This window comes from Macaca thibetana, chromosome 13, assembly GCF_024542745.1.
Source record: "Macaca thibetana thibetana isolate TM-01 chromosome 13, ASM2454274v1, whole genome shotgun sequence".
NCBI classification, from domain to species: domain Eukaryota; kingdom Metazoa; phylum Chordata; class Mammalia; order Primates; family Cercopithecidae; genus Macaca; species Macaca thibetana.
The window spans coordinates 50,884,223-50,897,901 of record NC_065590.1 but is presented as its reverse complement, the minus strand read 5'-3'; the positions used below and the strand labels follow the sequence as shown (position 1 = coordinate 50,897,901).

At 39.6% G+C, this 13,679-nt stretch overlaps 1 protein-coding gene across 1 annotated transcript in view; it reads right to left on the bottom strand.

Annotated features, from left to right (window-relative positions):
- Positions 1–13,679, bottom strand: part of EFEMP1 (EGF containing fibulin extracellular matrix protein 1) — a 1,044,090-nt gene that overhangs the window by 170,751 nt on the left and 859,660 nt on the right. The window lies entirely within an intron of this gene.

Here is a 13,679-nt window from a genome sequence, read left to right as displayed (position 1 = left end):
ACCAGCAGTTAAATATGCCTAGGAAAATCTAAATAATGACCCATTGGTATTGGAAGGAAATTGGGGCAGTGTTTAACCTAAAGGGATGACTAACATCAGTAGAATTTCAGTCACTGTGATACCTGGGAAGGGAAGAGAATTTTTTTGGGAGGTGCACGCAGTTGGCTTTTTTCATGCTGTTTGAGTTATAATAATCAAATAATTGTCTAAATTGAGCATGAAGGTTTTCTTACTTCTATATGTTCAATAATGTATTGAAATTTAAAAATTTACGTAAAACAGAATTTAAGGAGTCTATTTGCAAATCTTAGTATCCCTAATAGATTTTAACTTCTCTGAGAGCAGGGGCTATGCCTTTTACAGCTTTATTTCTCAGTACTATATAGTAGAAATTTTATATACTTACTTATAGTTAATATCATTAACATATTTGATAGTAGATATTTAATAAAGATTAGTAGATTGGATATGTTGATGTATTTTTAAAATTTAGTTTGTTTTGAAGCAGAGTCTGACTCTGTTGCCCAGGCTGGAGGGCATGGCGTGATCATGGCTTACTGCAATCTCTGCCTCCTGTATTCAAGCGATTCTCGTGCCTCAGCCTCCTGAGTAGTTGGGATTACAGGCATGTGCCGCTTTGGCATGGCTAATTTTTGTGTTTTTAGTAGAGATGGGGTTTTGCCATGATGGCCAGGCTGGTCTCGAACTCCTGGCCTCAAGCAATCCACCCGTCTCGGCCTCCCAAAGTGCTGGGATTATAGGCGTGAGCCACAGCACCTGGCCAGATATATTTTAAAAATTTAGATACAAACATACTATTATATGGGTGAGAGCAATCACTAATTGCCATATTCATGTTCTCTGTTTTCTGGTTCTCCTTAACTAATATCATATTCAGGTACTACATAGCACTAATTACATTTTTTGTCTTAATATTCTTTAAGAGGTCATTTGAGATATTACTGTTAAATTTATATACATGTAAGAAAATTCTATTTTACGTCCATTTCTTAGTTTTTTTTTTTTTTTTTTTTTTGAGGTGGAGTCTCGCTCTTGTCGCCCAGGCTGGAGTGCAGTGATGCGATCTCAGCTCACTGCAAGCTCTGCCTCCTGGGTTCACACCATTCTCCTGCCTCAGTCTCCCGAGTAGCTGGGACTACAGGTGCCTGCCACCATGCCCGGCTAATTTTTTTGTATTTTTAGTAGAGACGGGATTTCACCATGTTAGCCAGGATGGTCTCGATCTCCTGACCTCGTGATCTGCCCGCCTTGGCCTTCCAAAGTGCTGAGATTACCGGCGTGAGCCACCACGCCTGGCCTAAGTTCATTTCTTGAATATGTGCTTCCTTGCTTAAGAAAACTGTGCTTTGGAGAAATGCCAGCCTCTTCTGTAATGAACATCCATAGTCATTGTTTGAAGAGAAAATTTAATATGACTTTTTCATAAAAGTAGCAGATGGCCAATATACAATCCATATCATTATCAATAATCTTTTACTACATTTCTGAGTTTATTTTTCCAAATTTCATTCCTAGGAGTTGAAAAGCAATTATATATTATTTTGCTCTAAAATAATGTTAAACTCTCAATTCTATCTAAGGAAACTCTGAAAACTGTAGAAGGAAAGGGTTTTAATTTTTGTTTTTTCTTTTTATTTATTTATTTTTTAAATCCATGTTACCAAAGTCAGAAAACTTTTTCTGTAAAGAGCCACACAGTAATTATTTTTCAGTTTGGCAGTTCAAAAAGCCAGTTTTTGTTGCAACTACTCAGCACTGCCCTTGTAGGGAAAACAGCCAGAGACAAGATGGAGACAAATGGGCATGATTGGATTTAGCCTGCAGTTCTTAGATTCTCTCTCCTGTTATAGACACTATTAAGCTAGTGTTATGGAGGATATTTACCTGGAGGCACTATTGAAGTTTCAAAATGTTGGCAGTAATGAATGTGTGGGAGGAGATGGATGATCAATCTGTGGAATCTGCAGTGACTGAAACTCAGCATTGGCACTAGCTTTAAGCACAAAAACCAGGTCCTCTGGTGCCCAAGTGAAAGGAGAATACTTTGTTCTTCACTCTGCTTTAATGGTATCAGTTGGTAGATGTCCATTGGCCCTGTCACAAGGTGATGTGTGTACAGCAGATGGTACCAGCACAAAAGCAAGTAGAAGTTTGTTTTTGATTGGTTACTCTTTGCTTCCTCTTTGATACCAAACCGATAGCACGGGCACTCAGTTTCTATACTAGGTAAAGGAAAAAAATGGCAATCCATTATTCTTCCATTTAGACCAATCCAAATTGATTGTCCTCCTCATTTCCAATTTATCCTGCCCCATGATTCTCTTAAACCATAACTTCAGGAGCAAAAGTATTTATATATTTTTGCTGAGTTCAAGGATTTAATGTGCTGAGCAACATATCATTCAAGGAGCTGACCTACCAGTTTCTGATTGATAATGGAAATGTTAATGGATTGTTAGTCCTCTTATTTTTAGCCTAAAGTGAGCTAATAACTAGAATCATTATGTTGTGCCTATAAAGTGTTCAGGCAAAAGGGAAGGTGCAGAAGTTGAGATCTATTTGTCAAGTTAATTATAATATTGGAAAAGCGAATTAGATTGAAGGAAAAATCCAATTTCATACCCTTTTGCTGGTAAAAGGGGCAATGGAATATCTAATTTCTGAACTCTTGTAATGCTGTTCTTTGGATAAGCTTATTGCTGAAAATTTTACCTATTAAATCTATGTCTTATAATAATTATTAGCTCAACACTTACTACTGTAAAACCCAATATTTCACTGCATGAAACACACCGTTTCTCTGAGACTATTGTCAGTCTCTCTGCCCTGATTCTCTCATGTTGCCATGGCATTCCATAGAGCAGCCACCTGCTCACCCTGGACCTTCCAGCTCTGTGCTCTACAAGGTACAGGCTCCTACCAAATCTGAAGGGGAGTGAGAGAAAAGATGAACAGAAACCCTGGGTGGTGGTCAGGAAGTGTCCTGTCAACCCTCTGGGTGGGCCTGCAACATGCATTCTTCGTGGAGGGATATCGCCCTTCCCACCTCTGAGTGGGGAAGGGGTACAAATATCAGTTTTTGAGGAGCAAAAAACTCTGAGGCATGACAATGGCTTGTGGCCTTTCAAAGGGTCACAGTACATAAACAGATATTTAAACAATATATCTGTGGCATTACAACGTCAAGGGGGAGCAATTAGAAAAAAAGCTAAAAAGACTCCAAGGTGGGGTGATATACTTTTTAAAAAGTTCAGATATACTGCTGTGTGATGGAGAAGGAGGCCCCTTTGCCTTTTTTCTTCACCATTCCAAAGCCCCTGATTTGGCCAAGTGAACAATGGACACCCTTGCGCTGGCAGAGCATGTCTTAAGTCCCAAAGGTGCCCGTGTTTGCCTTGTTGCGGGCAATAGGGGAAGCTTGGGCAACCCAGGCTGTCTTCTCCACTGAACCTCATCTCTAAAGCACTGGTTCATAGATGGCGTCTTCTAGCTCCAGTTCTCCAGATCCATATGCCTATTTGAAAAACACTCAGACACCAGTTGCAGTGTTTCGAGCTACTTCACAGAGGGGTGTTCATGAAGAGTTATTGGCAAGGAGAAACGCCAAAAGACTTGAACATCCTGGGAGCATTTTCATGCTAACCGGTTTTGCTGTCTTTAGAGAGAAAAGGATTGGCATTTTTCTTTTCCACCAGAATAATTTAACCTTAAACTCTTGGTAAATGTCAAAATTCCAAATAACACTCCTCTAATATGTTAAAGTGGAAGGGGAAAAAGAATGAAACACATCAGTTGGCCTTTCCTTGGTCTCTCGATCCCACACTCTCCCTTGGTGAGGACCAGCAGAAGGGAAAACGGAGCGCTCTGGAAGAGCGAGGATTTTCCTAAGGCTGTCTCCTGTGCTTCCTCATCCCCAGCTCTCCATTTCTGGAGTAAAACAGCAGCTGTGCAGTGAGGACCCTGAGCAGCTGAAGATCCAATTAACAGAGTCTCGGACTGACGTGTTCACACTTGGAAACCTCTTTGGAGACAGGCTACATGGCAGTTACAGAAAAGATGTTCTTGCCTCTGGGATGAGCTCTGTCAGTCAGAAATTTATTTAAAACAGTTACCCCCCCACCTCCTGCAACAATTGGTGAAATTTGGGAAAGATACTAGAGTCTAATGATCTTGTTTCTTTGCTATATATTCTCACAAAGTGAATCTGACAGAGTAAAAGATTCATTGAAGATTAATTGAAGGTCAAGGAGATATTTGTCAGTGTCAGGCACTGCTCTCAGCACTGCCGAGGAGTAAAAAGCAGTCTGGGTGTGAAGAAGCTGATGGGAGATAAGAAAGTATAAGCTCAACAGCAGGAAAAAGCAGAACTTGAGCATGCCGTGAGAAAGGTACAAGAAAGGTACTGTGAGTGATCAAAGAAACGTAGATAACATCTGATTGGAAGGAGTAGGAGAGGCTTCCTGGAAGAGGTGACATATGAGATAAGCCTGTAAATAAGCATACGATTTGAAGGCAGGATGGTGAGAAGCCTATTCCAGAGGGAGGAAAGTATGTGAGCAGAAGCTTGGGTGGGAAAGCACCAGGTGTGTCCAGGGAACAAGCAGCTGGTTCTTAGAACTGGAAGTTCCAGGTGATGTTTGAGAGAGCAGTTTTTTTTTTTTTTTTTTTTTTTTCCAGTGTAGGGCAGAAGTCACCTGTAAGAGTGAAGGAAGGAGGAGGAAAGAGCTGGCAGAGGCTGCAAGGTCAGATGGCTCTTCAGCAGGCCTGAAATGGAGTCGAAGGACAGGGCAGCTCATTCTGCAGCAACCCCCATATATTTTCATCTGAATTTTCAAGGGTTGTGTGAGCTGACTCCCTTAATATCAGGCCAGACATCTTGGTGTCTGTGTGAGAGGTTAGACTAGGGGGAAACAGAGGAGAACCTTAGAGGGGAAGGCTCCTTTCTCTGTCACACCTCAAAATTTAGTAAGTCTCTGCAGAATCCAAGAGGAAGTCCTAGGGAAAATGTGTGACTCAGGTTGGATGGACCCCAGAGCACTAGCCTGCAGACCTCTGGTCTTACTAGAGAAGTAAGACTCATCTCTAGTTTTAATGGGTGACATAGTCAAGTCCTGACCAATCTGGGCCTCATTTTTCTGGCCTTGTGCATGGTACTATTACCTTCCCTACATACACAAGATCCAATTACAACCTAAGATGCTCACATCTGTGAAAGCACTTGGAACATTTTTTTTTTGTTGTTTTTTTTGGTACTGGTATAAGATGGTAGTGTGAGTCATAAATTACAGGTTTTTAATAAGCTCTTTGCTCCACTGGTCTAAAATGTAGAATCTGAGACTCTAGGGGTTATTTTAAACTCACAGACCCATAGACTGTAAACATCGAAAGGGACTTGGGGACCATCTAAACTCCCCTTGGTGAAAGGCAGCACACCATCATGGTTAAGAATGTAGATGCTGGAATAGATTCGATGCAAATTTCATCTCCACTACTTACTAGTTACATGATTTTGAACAAGACTATTTTAACCTCTCTGTGCCTCAGTCTCCTCATCTATAAAGTGGGGGTGAAAAATGCTCTCTAGGTCATAGAATTGTTGTGAGCTTAAGTTTGTATGTGTCATGCCCTGAGAACAGCACCCGCGTGTAATAAGTACCATATGCACTGTGATAGCTAGTTCGACTGACTGGTTTTTCACATGAGGAAACAGAAATCTAGCCAGGTGAACTGACTTGCTCAAGGCACTTATTTGCCCTGTGACAGGGCCAGGACATTAGAATGTGTTTCCTGACTCCCGGCTCAGTATCTTTCTACTTCCTCTCAGTGTCCTCTGTTGATTGAGTCGGCAAAGTTTGCTTTTGGTAAAAATGGTTAAATGAAGAAAAGCATGCCAAAATCTTTCAGGTATTTTCAATGGGGAAAAAAATCATGGAACTTCAGCGGGAAGGAAGGGTCTCTCAGAAAGACTTCTGTGAAATCTGTCCTTTGACTTGCACGTGGGCCACTGAGGAGAGAATGTCTGGTCTTTCACTGACCGCATCTCTCAAATAGCCTTCATAGCATCCTAACTTGGAACAAATGTAGACTTTCCAGATCACAGCTGGATAAAAAGCAATATTTCAAATAATAATATTATTTGTAGTAGTCATTGGCTAAATTTATATATTTTTATTTTTATGCCTCATAACAATCCTGGAGGTTGGATGAATTATCTTTATTTAAAAATGAAGGCTGGGTGAGGTGGTTCACACCTATAATCCTAGCACTTTGGGAGGCCGAGGCAGGAGAATCGCTTGAGGCCAGGAGTTTGAGACGAGCTTGGGCAAAGTAGTGAGGCCCCGTCTCAACAAAAAAGTTTTACAGATTAGCCAGGCATGGTGGCATGTGCCTGCAGTCCCAGCTACTGACTCAACATCTCTAGTGGTGAGGTCAATAAATCTGTATTTCTTCTGCATGCAAAAATTTGAGCAGCACTGTGCTACCAGCCTTCTTCCCAAGTCTCATTCTGTGTTAGCCCTGCAAGTGCCCAAGCTTTAGGACAGAGATGCCAGGAACTGAGCGCTCATCGCTTATTTGGCACTGGGGCCCGATGCTGTGGGCCACACACTTCCCTATCACTTTCTGTAACCACGCAACAACTGCTGAAGAAGGTTCTCAGGCTCTTTAGGAAAGAGCCTTACATTCTGCATGCGAAGACAGTGATCAGAAGGGATGACAAGTCACGTCTATTTCTGGAATATGAGGAAGAATCAATTGTAATTGTGAAAATACCTCTATGTTAAACCTTCCGGTAACACTTTTACTACAAAATAGGAAAGAGAGAAGCTTCCTATGGACACAGAAATCAATGTCTCTGGATTTCAAGGGAAAATAAAGGAGCTTTAAAAAAAACAGAAGCAGCCGAGGGCAAATGGTCAAATCTCTCACCTAAAGAGGAAGAATGTTTGTGTCCACTTTGAAATGAGTGAACATATACAACCTGTTGTGTTGCCAGATGCTTTGACCTAACACATCCCAGGTACTATATTTTTAATTTGTTGGTGACTCAAAGGCACTCATAGGGTGATCTGGCAGAATCCATGAAGATGATTTTTGCTATTGCTTTTAATGGCAAAAACAGCAATTACTTTTGTACCAACATAATGTTAACAGTTACTTATAGATATCTCTCTCATCAAAATGCCTGAAATGCCATTGTTAGAGATGCGTTGCTTATGGCTAAATATTTCATCCAGGCATCTTTCCTAACAGATCTGGGGAGATATGGCCTGTTGACATTAAAATCCCATTGTGAGATGGGACTCTGGAGAACTGGAGCATGTGGGGATATTGGGGTGGAGGAAAAGGAGGAAACTTTGCAGAAAGGAAAATAATAACTTTCTTAAGGTTTACCTTGTGTGAATCCATCACTCTTTCTAACACTTTGTGAAGCTCCAGCTAACCAGCCTAGAGCCAGCTTTAAAAGCTGACAGCCCTGCCTTCATCAAATACCCCTGGTCAGAGAACCCTGAGCAGAGACACAGTTGGTCCCTTTGACATTGGTCTGTGATTGAAGAAAGGACAATTTCTTTTGCCAGTGGGCCACTGCTGCCAGCCAGCTGTGGGCAGTGCTAGATCTTCCTCCCTTCACCTGTTAATATGCAGCCAGGTCACATGCCAGACCCTGACATATGCCTCCTTCACTTTCTGATCTCCTTTTCCAAATATCTCCATCACCTCCCATTCACATCTGTAATTGTACTCTTTGGGTCTTGAAGACTTCAGAAATCCCTTCTAACATGAAATATAGCTGGGTGTGATCATACTTTGTTTTCTGTTATCTCCTTAAACATGACTTAATTCAGCAGATACTAATTGATGGTCATTGAGAGCAAAAAGGAGACAATTTGGGAAGATTATGATATGATGATGCCAAAATATTTTGCACAGAGGAGGACTTTGTAGAGATGTAGAAGGACAATAAAAAATAAAGTGAAAAAAATATAATTTACCAAGATAAATAACAAGTTGTTCTTGTATGTAAAATATGTGAAAGAGTTGTAAGAGGCCCCAGAATTTGTAAATGGGAGTCATTTAAGGCATTGGGTTTTTTCTTTAAAGTTGCTATTTAATAGGATTCAGATATTTAGATACATTTTCTATAGCTTCAGTGTATACGTATATATGTTATATGTAACAGGTATATGACATATAATATGTCTATTTATTACATGTATTTGTTTAATTTAGATATAGCAGAGGACAAAAATGGAGGAATTTCTGAAGGAACTAGATTGTAAACCAATTTGAAGAAGCAGGTATTGAAGGAGAAAATTGCCATTTAGAGGAGATGGCATAAGCTCATGGAGGGGGAAACCACACATAAGGGGGCTACAGGCTGCTTGAACGAGGCAGAGTGGCGAAAGGGGCGAGGCTGGCGGTGTGAAGTTCAAGCCAGGTGGAGGGGCAGCTGATGAAGCAATCTGTAGGGGCAGCCTTGGTGTGGATCTGGAGGGTTCCCAGTAAGCTCCTGGGCAGAAGGATGACTCCATATGAAGACTGTGAAGGTGGCACTGGACAGACAGCTGGGTCAGGGCTAGTGAGGGAGACAGGGGACTAGGGGGAAATAAAGTGTCTGGTTGATCTCCAGCCATACACAGGTGAGTCTGACGAAGTGGGCAGAAATAATGTCTCCACCTCTTTCAGGGTGGGTGTGAAGGATCTGCTCTCATTTCCCTCATCTAGGCAATTTCTTGCATAAAGATGAAGAGACTCGGAGGGATGGTTCCCTCTAGGTAAGGCTGCAGAGTGGGTCAGGTGGTCCTTTTCAGATGGTCCTTGCCCCTCCCCGCAGAAGGGGCTCAGGCTCCCTTCTGTGCATCATTTTTTGAGACGAACTATTAGGAAACCCATCGTGTTCAGGAAGCTGAGTCTTTTGCCTAGTGGTAGAACAATGACACATGCATTCTGGCTGATGTCTGGCTCCATTTTTGGAACTCATAACAATTATTCCCTTAAAATTCCAGATTGAAATGGAGAACTGAAATCTGAAAGTGGCTCTTCAAATGAGTGGGGCAATGTGTTTTAAGCATTTAATCTCAAAAGAATCCACTCACCTCCTCCGATTATTTTAGAGGCTGACTTTCTCTGAGAATAGAGAAGCAAAGAGAGGAAACTCATTTTGATCTCATGTACTCTTAGTCAGTTTAGGGGGCTGAGGCCACAACTGGTGTTTGAAGGGAAAAATATAGAGCCCCAAGTGGAGCCAGGAAAGCTTCCATTTTCTTCTCGGCCTTAACACACCCTCAGCAAATGATTGAAGCTTGGGAAATTATGAATATCAGATTAATTGAACAGGAAAACCAGTGAACAGCTGCAATTTTCTGCCATGGAATTTTTTGTTTTTAATTTAAGTGATAGGAAACCATTTTATGCATTGGGTTTTCCAAATTGATTTCAAGAGTGTACTATGCTAATATGTGGTAATTTTACACAATAAAAAATTGGGGAATTTTAGGCATGAGAGTTGCATCATGATTGTTATACTTATTTGTTCTCTGATGAAAGAAAAGAAGATTGAACATTAAAAGCTGAAGGTCATCCATACAGTTGTCCCAATAGCAATCTGTGTACCTTTAACCCTGAGGAGGAAAAGTAATTACCCTTTGGCTTCTGGTGACCTCAACTAACCTTTGTTGAAGGGCCAGAGAAAATAAAAGCTGACCATCAGCCTGCCCTGGCTGCCCTGGGCTTAACCTGCTGTGTGAATGAAGAACAACCCAACAATAGGATGAGAAGATGTTGCCATGGAAATAGGCCTGGACGAAGGAGCAAAAATCAGAAATTTATCACAATTAATTGTTCTATTAAGAACCTCCCATCTTTTGGATTATTCTCTGGGGGTAGGGATGGAAGATGTGTTCTCATTTAGATCTTATGAGAGAAAATTCTGCTTGCATAAATGAGGCAGCCCATATAGTAAAACCATTCTAAGTAGTGGTGAGAATTGGACAGATTTGTGAGAGAAGGAAGGATCTATATCTCCTCATAATCTATAAAGATGCAAATGCAAACAGCCAGGACGAGGGCCAAAGAACCTCATTCTATCAGGGGAATCAGCTGAAGTGTGGGTCTGGACATACGTCTTTTTAATATTTTCAGTAGACTGTTGCCTGCGCTTTCATGCCTTGGCAAGGTCTGCAAAGTACAGGTAATGATATTTTAACAGTACAGAAATGTGTTGTCATATTTTATTCTGCTGATTTAGCCTTTCTGTTAAATAGAATCCAAGTTCTATGTATTTTTAACATGAGCTTGTTTAGATTAGAAAATAGAAACTTGCTATCCAATTATGTTCAGATTAAACTAGACTAATCCATGATGCTCTGGGTGCTATAGACTAATTGCAGAAAAAAGAAATAGAGTGAGAAATAGTTCTTTTATGGAGAGCCTACAAGTTATCTCTTAGGTAGAAGCAGATGTATTTAAAAGTAATAATATTTTTATTTTTAACGTGAGAATGTTTTCATTTATATTCATCATACAAAGATGAAATTAGACTTTAAAAATGTGGATTTTTGATCAGTTCTTTCATTTATTTGTATTAAATGGATTAATTAATTATTGAGCAAAGGACTGTATGTCAACTTAACTTCTTTTTCGTATGACAGATAGCAATATGAAACACTATTTGCTGTATTTCCTAAACAGTGAGTTACTCGTGTTAATCAGTTTTTAAAATAATTTGTGGTGCTAAAACAAAGCAGGTGGTTAAGCTCAGACATTGATTTTCTCTTTAATGGGTATTTCATCAGTGAAATTTTAACCACCGATGAAGGAGAATATAAACCATAGTAGGTGTTCACTGAAGACTCTTGCTTACAGTGAGAAGATATGTTTTTCTGTCACAGTGTAAGATGAGTTTCATCCATGAATTTATGAACCTATGAATTTTAACTCCAGATGTTGATAAGAAATTAATCTCATACTGGGGAGCATTGTAAGCTTTCATTAGAACTTGGGAAGTTTACATTTGGTAGAAATAAACTTTTTAAACGACAGGACATGTGTTGGAAGTCTATTAACTAACAATGAAATCCAGCTCTTGGACTTCTTATTTACCCATCTGCTCCCTGCAGTTAGTTTAGTACTCGTTTGGTGCGATTCTGGTATTGTTAGGGCCAGGATTCTGTTTGCTAACCCCCCGGGTACCTGTGGTTGGAAGGCCCATCTCAAATAATATAATAGACTTGGCCAAACTCATTGAACACTCTCCGTGGCCTTTGGCAGGCTTTTAAGCTTTTTCTCTGCTATAGATAACAGTTTTTCTGAAGTGGCAGCAACATAGCTCTAAAAATACATCTACAATAAGGTCCTAGTTGTACTTACCTTATAGTTCAGCAGCACCTCGCTGGTGGCGATCATGCTTCGTAATTTCCATTTGCTTTAGTTTGCTGGTAAGCACATACCTGCTTGTCGGGTGCTAAGAGTGTTCTTTCTGGTTAAGATGTTTGCAGCGTTGGGCTTCGTCTTTACAGTTCTCAGTTTATTTGGACCCTCTCCAGGTTTTCTCTGTTTATTAACCCTCACCTGGACGGCGTGGCTGAGGCAGCGGAACCAAAAGTAAAGATGGTAATGGGTTTCTGTTGTTTCACCTGTCTGGGCCAATAGAAGAATGAAAAGGAGAATGAGGAGCAAGATCAAAATGTAAAAAACAGGGCTAATCTTTCCTTACATAGAGAGAGGCAGCAGATATCTACCTGGTCTTCCCCATTTAAAACGATTATGCATAATTTCTGCTGGTTTGGATAATCAGTTCTGTATTATAATTACGGAAAGATATTTCATTATGTATAGTTTGCTTATGGACTACATTTTTATTGTTCTCAATTTTGTTCAGAGGAAAAAAGTTATATATGTTTAGTGAAGTTTACTTAGAAATCTTCCCAAAATAATTCTGTAAGGAATAGGGTAGATCAAATCTCTCAATGACTAGATATTTAAGTGCAGACATGAGAGTATTTGCTGATTTATAACTAATAAAGCTTCAACGTAACTGCTCTTCAATGACACCTATAAAAATGGTATTACAGTGTGATGAGCAATTTAAAAGACAAGGACTACTGAGAAGAGAAGAGTTTTTTATATTTTGTAGCTATCTGCACTTTATTTTTAATCTTTTATTCTATGTGTACAAACTTAACTGTGAAATAAATCCACAAACTCTGCAGTGTAAATGAGGAGCTAAATACGGTATGTAAGAATCACAAAAATAATTATGTCATAAATGAAAGCAAAAATTAGATGATAAATATATGTGTGGAAAAATGCCAAAAATTGCCATCCAGGACACTTTGAATGTACCTATGGAAAAACCAACATGGAATTTTGTGAAAAGAGTTCAAGATAATTTTTATAGGGTTAACATTACATATTTTAAACAGTATGATATTTAGTCAATAGAGTTGAAGATAATTTATATAAGGTAAACATACAAATTTTTAAAATTACATGGCATTTTGTCAAGAGAGTTTATGATAATATTGGGTTGAATAGACACTTTCAACTGAAGGGGGAAAAGCTATTTTAACAGTTTTTGGGTGTTAACACTACCAGCTCCCAATTAAGCAAACATTAACAACGTGACATTATTCTGACATACTCAGTATTTAAAATATCTTTCCATGGATTACGTGTGGTGTAATGAATCATATACAGAATATAGGATATTTTAGTGGAATATCAAACTGTGGTGTTAATACTGTGTCTGGGTTAAAGAACATGAAAACATCATAAAAAATTATATGGCATCAGTGTTCCTCATAAAAGGACATAATTCAGTCTTGTTCAACAGACTGATGGAAATGAAATGCTGTCAACCTTTCTACATTTTCAAGCACAACATATAAAGAAGGTAACTCATGAAAACAAATTTAGATCCATTTAAATACACCGCAGAAAACAAAGATATTCCAAAGAAATAGTCAAATATGCCTCTCATCAAGTCCTGCAAGGTTCATCCTGGATTGAAGCAGGGAATTTTATAAACGATTATGTTATTTAATAAACATGTATATATATCTCCATATATTATGTCATCCTGAAGCAAATGATTAACCCAGTTTAAAGTCACAACTACTAGAATTCAATATACAATAGTACCAGGTATCCAGCTGTGAAGTAGCTGGGCTTGGGGCTTTCTATTTCCACCTCCCCACCACAAGCACATAACTACAGTTCATATCTAAGCTTTGAGTAAGAATATCAGCTACCTTAAAAGTTGCCTTCAGGATGAAATACCTTTAAATGCTGCAGCGCCCTGGATTTCCAGTTAACCAAACTATATTTCCAGCAGAAACTCCTGGGGTATAGAGTAGTTCTCGTCTGTAGGCTCTTCCCGCTGGTCTTCTTAGGAAGCGTTGCTGGAGCACTTTATTTATTTATTTTTAATCCTGTTGATAATTTGACTCTCTGTCAACTAATGCTTGCCGACTCATCACTAGTCTTTCTTAGGGTGGAGATGACTGGAAGGTTGAAGGACTGCAGGCCATACATCATTCTCCCCTTCTCAGTGCACCTTAATATGAACATGGCATCATGACTCCGAGGAAAGGAGGGGAAAGCTGAGCCATCAGATATTCCACAAATTGCAGGCTTTCCCTATGTCCTGTAGTGCCGGA